Source organism: Lonchura striata, chromosome 1 (assembly GCF_050655825.1).
Source record: "Lonchura striata isolate lonStrDom1 chromosome 1, ASM5065582v1, whole genome shotgun sequence".
Taxonomy (NCBI): Eukaryota; Metazoa; Chordata; class Aves; order Passeriformes; family Estrildidae; genus Lonchura; species Lonchura striata.
Window position 1 is genome coordinate 102,663,556 of NC_140703.1, and position 8,248 is coordinate 102,671,803.

Sequence of the window (8,248 nt, forward strand, 5' to 3'; positions counted from 1 at the left end):
ACCAGATCCCTAAAATGGCTAACTTGTCTCATGTCTCTGGTTGTAGGCAGGTAATTCCCATCTGTGTTTCTCCATGCATACCTATTACACATCAAAATAAACCTCTTAGCCCTGCTTCATCGAGGTGTAGATTATTTATTCCAATGGAGTTGGTCAAATTACTAGTTTTCTTACAGTTAGGCATGTTCTTGAATACCTGCTTGAAACAAGACTAATATTTCATCTTTAGCACAGAAAATACATTGAGGGAAAAAAAAATAAGGGATTTTCCTAAGTTTTTGGAGACCAGATAGAAAAAGCTTCTTTCCTGCCAAATAAAAATAATATTAAATCTCCTTTAAAGATCCATACCCATAAGTAAAATACAAGACAAAGACTAACTTGAGGGCAGTAACCTGGCTGCTGCCATGGTCACGTGTTAGAGAAATTCTGTGGTAGGCAGTGTCATCCAAGTGCAATTTCAATCACAGAAAAAGTAACAGAGCTACAAATACCAGATTTCATGTTGTGTCATAGAGCAGTAAAAAAACAGGGAGCAAAGCATTCCTACATTTTGAACAGTATTAAGGGCTCTTGTGTTTCATATGGAAGAGGGAAAGGTACACAGTTAGAGGTCTGACATGGTTTAACTAGAGGTGTAAGTTGGCAACCCCAGCCTATGGACACTTGCATAGTTTTCCTCATCCTATGGTGCACAGGAGATGAGACACAATAACCTAAGAATCTTCATTGATTTACTGAAACCACTTGAGCTGAGTTTGCACCAAAGGGAGTTTGAGCTGAGGAAACCTTTAGTCTTGTGTGTGTGTGAGTAGTGTCTAATTTTTTTTGTGTTAACTAATTCTATAATTTATCTAATTTTATCATTTATCTAGAGAGCTTTCACTCTTCAGAGTCTTTGTGTTCTCCTTGTGTCTGATGAAACCTTTCAGGATTTCTATTACTTCTGTTATTTTTGGTTTTCATACCAAAATTACGGGTTTTTTCTCTATGGTTTCTCAACTTCTGTGATTCTCCTTGCCCCTCTCCTCAGACATATGGGGTTCACACTCAAACTATAGAGTTCCTGTGGAGCTTTTCTACAAGTCCAGACCCTTTTCTACTGTTTTTTTTTCAAGATATGGTCATCTACAGTGGGTTAACCTACGGGGTGACTATTATGAACCTTTAGCTCTCTGTGAAAGAAGCACCTCACTTGTAGAATGTCTGAGTTAATGAACAAGAAGTGGCTTGTTTTTTTTCTTTATCTAGGAACCATTTATTTTCATTCACATTCATTCATTGGCTCAGTATTTCTTCTCTTCCTCTCTTTACTAAGATAAGCAACAAGGAGCTTAACAGTCAGAGAGAGAATGGCATCAGTTTGGTGTCTCCTGTAAAACTGTGGAATAGTTTACAGTGCTAGGGAGTTTCTGGGGAGAGTCTGGATACTGCAGTCTCCATTCACGAAGCAGCTGCTCCTGTTCATGGTCACACATTGGACATATCATTGTGAATGATAAAATGGTGCAGAGCCCTTCTGTAGAGTCCTGAAGTGCAGGCTGCCCCTTTCTCAGCCAGCACTGCAGAGATGTCTGCAGCAGCTACATGCCATGACACAGCACAGCTGCTCCTCTGAGAGTCCTCTTCCAGCTAATTCTTCGTCCATCATTGCAGACAAAACCTACCCATGGAAGCCTTAAACTCACAATATTTTCTTAATTTCTGGTCTGCTGTTCTTTTTCTTCCTCGCTTTCCCAAACAAATAAACCCCAAATCTCTGAATGTATTGACTTGATGACATGTCTGGGCAATTATGTCACTACTGATGTCACTGATACAGTACAGATATATAAATGCATAAAGCATGCTTTTCTGGCCAATTGCCCTGAGGAGTATGCTGTGTAGATTGACACATCTAAAGACTCTATCAATTAAAAAAACATTGAACCTAAACAATCTGGTGATGGAGGGATGAAGTTAATATGCATCTGGTTTAGCTTGCATTAGCCTTACTGAATTTCCCATCCTTTTTTTTTCATACAAGCACAGAATCACAGGATGCTATGGGCTGGACTGCACCTCTAAAGATCATCCTGTCCTATCCCCCACTGCCTTGGGCAGGGACACCTCCCACTAGATCAGGTTGCTCAAAGCCTTATCCAATATGGCCTAGTGCACTGTCAGGGTTGGGTCATCCACAGCCTCTCTGTGCAACCTGTTCTAATATCTCACCACCTTCACATTAAAAAATTTCTCCCCAAAATCTAAACTTCCTGTGTTTCAGTCTGTACCCATTACTCCTTGTCCTATCACTACAGTTCCTGTTGAAAAGTCCCTTTCTATCTTTGCTGTAAGCCCCCTTCAGATACTGGAGGGAGGGTTGCTATTCAGTCTCCATGCAACTTTGTCTGTAAGCCTGGAGAGCGAGAGGGAGAGAAAGAGAGAGAGAGAGAGAAATAGAGAGAGAGAGAGAAATAGAGAGAGAGAGGTAGTCCTTTGGGATACATGGTCATGAGAAAACTGAGAAAGGACCCAAAGCAACACAAGCTGAAGACTTCATCTCAACACTGCTTAGAGGATTGTCATCCTCAACTTATTTTTTAATTTCTTCACCAAGTTTCTTGCCCATCTTTGGGTGCCATTTGGGCTCAGGCTAGGGAAGTTTGGTCATGTTCCCTCACTGATGTTCTCTGCCCATACTTGCTTCCCTGTGTGAATAGAAGAGCATCTCTGCCCATTCTAAGTTTCCTTTACTGTATCACCTCTCAGGCAATACAAGAGCCCCTGTGCTCTACTGTAACCACAAGTTCCTCTCCTGTACAACTGCTGTTGGCCCAGATGGTTCTCCATCAACTACTATTGCATCTAATTCTCCCAGTCTTCATGTAGAAGCTTTCCTTCTCCAAAGTGAATTATAGTATGTTATTTTCAGACTGTTTTTCCAGCCTGAATTGTACTCCTGTCCTCTGGGGCATGGGCAGCCTCCTCCAGTGTGGTATTACCAGGAGATCTTGCTTCTCCCCCTTTTAAAGCAAAGATTCATGCTTACCCTTTTCCAGCCTCTTCAACCATCTACAAGTTCTCAGGGATGACCACTAATGAGCCTGTTAACAATTGCCTCTGTTAGCTCTCTAAGTACTTTTGCATTGATTTCCTCAGTTTCCTCAGTTGTTCTAAGATGATCTGTCCATTTAAGTACTTTCTAACCTGATCTTTCCATGACCCAAGCTGAGGTCATTCCCTTTCATAGGTACTTGTTGATATAGAAACATTATTGCTACTGACCTTTTTGTTTTGGTAAACATTAATACAAGCAAGATATTAAACACTTCCAACAGGTTTGCTTCTCTTTAGATGTGAGCTTGTCTCCAATAGAGGAGGCTGTTCTGAAACCCACGGCAATCCAGGGGTCAAGGTCTCGGGCCAGACTTCAAGCAGGTTTTTTACTGTGAGTAAGCCTTTCAGTTAAATGTTCTTGCCTAGCTGGCAGGACAAGTACTAAAATGTGTGCCCCATTCCTCTTCTCACATGGCCAGTGTTCTCAGAGCAGGAGCAGGGAGCAGATGGAGAACACTCTCTTCCCACTCGCAGTGGTATGGACTGTCCCACAGACTGCTTGTTCAGGTGGTGCTGGATTGTCATTATCAGATCCCATACTATAAAAAACTGAGATTCTATGCTTTGAATTAAAAGAGTGATGACATGACAGATTAACTTTTTCCTATTTCACCTCCTGCATGTACCTATGCTCTTTTCCACTACCTCCATCTAATAACAATAACAATAATGACAGAAAACAAAGCAAATTCATAGCCCGTGCAGGAAACTGCTCATGAGCCACACACTCATGTTATTTTTTATGTTGTGCTCGCCAAAAGCAACATGAGTCTGCCTCAGGGATGTGAAAACATCTCAAATTTATTTGAAAATAGTATTTTCTGTGGAACCTCCCCTCCTCTTCCCATACCATTTTGATGACCAGCCCGTCCATAAAAGTTTTCTGCAAATTCTCTTCTGATGGAACAATGTGCAACAACTTCAGCTTTGCACAAAAAGGCAAAGGGTTGCGTTGAAAACCAGTGCTATCGTTGACCAGTTTCTGGATAACAGCATTCATTAGTGCACTCCTTAGAAACAAGCAAGGTCCCTTCTGCAGTGATTGTTTCTTGACTGGTTAGAGTGTGTGGGGTGTGTGTGTGTTTGTGTATGTATGTGTGTGTGTGCATGTGCGTGTGTGTGTGTGTGTGTGTGTGTGTGTGTATCACCTCCTCAGTTCCAAGGGAATCCAAGCAGCAGCCCTAAAGTAAGTAGCAGGTAGAGAAACACGAAGTCCTGGTCCTGTGTGACCCTCACTGAGCTGAGGATGTGGGTATTTGAAGGGCAGACTCTGGCCACTGTGATGTCGGACATGGCCATGGCTTTGTACAGACTTTGAGTGTTGGACTTGTGAGATTTTTCTGCTCTGTTTTCAGCACTCTGCCCATTCCCACTGTGGTGTTTTAAACATGGCAGGTGGATTTTCTTTGCCAATAGAGAATCAGAGAGCAGAATCTCACTGGAAGTGCATGGTGGGCAGTGACAGGCTAATTTATCATGTCAGCCTTTGATGCCCATAAGTGTTTCATGAAAGTCATCACAGAAGTCTGAATTTTTGCACCAATCTTGCAGCAGATTGGCTTCATCAGTGTTTTTTGCTAACATTGTTAGTCAAGGACTAGAAATTTACCATAGTTATCTACTTTTTATAAAACAATTTCCTTTCCAGTTTCTTAGCTTTATTTGGTGTAAGCTTTTTCCTGCAACCAAGAAAGCTAAAAGTATTGTGATGACTAGTGATATTCACTTAACTTGAAAAAACTGATTAGCTTCGGTGACCAAATGCATCTTAAGAGAATGTAGACCCAAAATGATTTATTAACATTATTTATATCATCCTTATCTCAGAAGAAGAGGATCTGTTAAGCAAAAGTGTGGGCCTTGCCCTTTCTCATTTATCTTTAAAATCACATCAGTCTGAGTAGTTTCATTCTTGCTGATTCTTCTTTTCACATCAGTGTGAACACAGTTGCCACTCACCAGACCCACTGTGAAGATACTTTGTGAAGTTCTGAATACAGTGAGTGGAATTAGAGTGCAAAAGCTTTTAAGTGGTTCTCTGTCAGCTCCCAATATGGGAGAATGGAGGTGAGGGCATAGTCAAAAGAGGAAATACTTTTCCTTTTTGGCTGACAGGACCTAAAAACCTGGGACAGCAGTGCAGTGCTCCTGGAGTAGCCAGCTTTTCTAAGCCCTCCTCATGCACTGGGGGCCAGAAGCAAAATGGGTGCATCCCCTTATGTGACAGAGAGCATGAGCTTCAACTCAAGTTCAGGGGGACACAAATGTTAGGTGTTTATATAATAAGTTGTAAATATATAAAATGCAGGGTTAAAAAAAAAAAAAGGGTGTGGATGTCAGTTTGGACAAAGAGATGACCCACTCAAGTTTGCCACTTCTACAACAGACAGACAATTTTGGGGGCCACAACCAGGTTTATGTGCAGCCTGTGTTGGTTTGAAAATAAATGGGTTTGTGAGCATAGGGTTGGGGTGAGTTTTGTTCCACAAAGTCTTCTTGAAGTAAGATAGCTAGGACAATCACTTATGTCAACTCAGAAGTAACAGCCGAGGGTACATTAAACTTGAAATCTGATAGGAGAGAGAAGGTTGCTGAACCTGGCAGAACTGGAGGCTGGAGTTTTTTATCTCCTTCAGACTAAGTAAGCTCAAAATACAGTTTTTTGCTACAACAGTGATGTAAGCTGTAGATGCCTACAGATATATGTTTGAGACAAGAAAAGGTGGATTTGTGTGAAACACATGTTGCAGTCCACATTTAGGACTTCTGCATGTGATCTGAACCCTTTTGGGTTGGGCTCCCCCTATTTCAGTCATTCTGCCTTTGATCGCTCCTTGTTGTTACTATTACAACAGTAGCAGATGTTACTGCTACAACATGCCTATCTGAAACACTCTGCTAACCCTGTCTCAGAGATCTGCTTCCTGGACCAAGGAGTGCCTTTTGGTCCCCTTTCAGCAGTGGAGGTGGTTCCTTGACAGGGTGAGTAGATGCTGTGGCTGTCCAGCTGGCTCTTTGAGGGAGCTGTGGGGCCATGTGGACAAGCCTCAACCTCCCTACAAGCTTCTGTGTTTAGTTACCCATGCACAAGGCAAAGAAGCGGGCCAGTAAGGGGTACCAGATGGGGGTTTATGTGTTTAAACAAAGACACATTCTGGACAATCAGAAACAACTGAGTGGCAGTTTATACATTAAACCCCAATTTAACAGCAGTGCTTGCTCGCTGACCTAGAAGAAACAGGGCAGAGAGGCCTTTGTGTTGCCCTGATCAAACGATTCCCCGTCATCCCCGCTTCTGATGGGGGGGGCATGTGTACATAAGGTGAGAGTGTATATAGGAGCATCACTTTCCCAGCTTGTGGAAAGCCTTCCTTTCAATGGGACATGGCCATGGTCAAGTAGTTTTAGAGTCAAGCCATGTTTTTGGCCACCGTCATGTTCTTGTATGTGCTTCTCCCTAGACTGTGGGAGGGGGTGTTATTACATTAATTTCCACTGGTGGGTCTCTGCTGCAGAGTGTAGGTGTGTGTTTTTAACCAAACCCTTGGCAGTACATCAGTGGTTGTTATGGATCCTGCCACAGAAGACAGCATGAGTTTAGTTGCAGCTAAGCACTGTTCATCTATATTTCTGTAAACTGAGTTGATTGAATGGAGGATCTATCCTGTGCGACGGGATGGATGTCTGTTGAATGCAAAAAAGAAACTGTCAGAATCTCCAGAGGCTGTACCCTCTTGTGTACACTGAGTATCTTGTTTGACTGCATGTACTGATGCACTCTAAATCACTTGATACAAATAAAAAAAAAAAAAAAAAAAAAGAGATTGGTAAATTCCTTAACTTAATCTCTCAAAAGCCAAACAATAACACTTAACCTGAACTCTGTCAATTTGGATTATGGTAAAATAAACTTCCTCACATATTTTCTAATAATATAACCTGTCAGCACATGTATCAGTCAGCAAAGGTAGTGTATTATTTTAAAAAACCATTCTGTCAGTCAGAATTGAACATGCTCATCACTTTGCAGGAATACATCTTTTCCTTTAACGAGTGTAAACCAGTTTTTTTTCCCTCAAATGCTAAAAATGAACCTAAGTATTTTTAAAGAGGAAAAGAAGGAAAAAAAGAGTGGTCCCTTGCTAGCATGCTAAAGTTTGCCCAGTCTGAAAGGGAGTGACCAGAATAGTAGAGGAAGCTCTCAGCTCCTCTGGGCTTCCTCGTAAGTGGAGCAAATTCCTTCAGACCAGGTAGGAATGCCTTGCCCCTTCAGTGGTTTGTGTGTTGCTTTTATAGAGTTTGTCACACAGGGTTTTGTACATTTGGCTACACAACAGAAGTGTTTTCTCCACTGTAACTGTACCAGACCACAGTGATACATTTCTTCTGCTCAACTCAACTTTCTTCATTATTCTGTTGCATTTGTATTGGAGGAGAGATTAAATGGATAGGCTTCCCTGATGGCTCACATGATGGATGTTAGCCTCTGTCTTGATTTTGTTAAGCAAAGATGTTTCTCTGTGTCCTCAGAGATTGAAAGAAATGGAGGGAAAGGATGTTCATTCATGAAGTGTATGTGTATTGGTGTCAGAGCTGCAATTCCCAGGCAGCGGCTTCTGTAAGGAAGAATAAGGAGAAAACATTCTTTTGAAATAAGTTCTCTCCAAGGGAACGAAAAGGAAACCCCCACTCAGTCTGTATCCGTTAACTGTATGGGGCAAGCTATATATAGAGTGTGCTTATACCATGTGTTATTGTGTACTAGGGCAGAGAAAATGCCATTACAGCATTAACAGGATTGTCCAATGGGCTGGAGCTCATAAACCACTGGTGAAGCATCTCACGTAGATGTCAGGTCCCCAGCCGAGACCCTTGTGATCATGAAAAACATATGGGTAGCTCTTTCCTCTTCTGTGCTTGTTTTTGTCAATACCATGTTCCTTACAAGACAAAAATGCCCAAGTTATGCCAGGGTTTGGGAGAGACAGAGGTTGTGATATTTCTGGTCCAGTGAGAAGGAGGAAGTCCTAGTTTCCTGTTTCCTCAGCAGTAATAACATTCTCCTTTTCTTGTGGCTTCTTGCTGCCTGGTTTTTTTTGGTTGTTTTGTTTTTTTTTTTGTTTGTTTTTTTTTTTGGTTTTTTTTTTTT

The 8,248-nt window shown here is 41.7% G+C and overlaps 1 protein-coding gene across 2 annotated transcripts in view; it reads left to right on the forward strand.

Annotated features, from left to right (window-relative positions):
- The window catches only part of NHS (NHS actin remodeling regulator), a 247,089-nt gene that overhangs the window by 118,665 nt on the left and 120,176 nt on the right, over positions 1-8,248 (forward strand). The gene's annotated exons all lie outside the window — the stretch shown is intronic.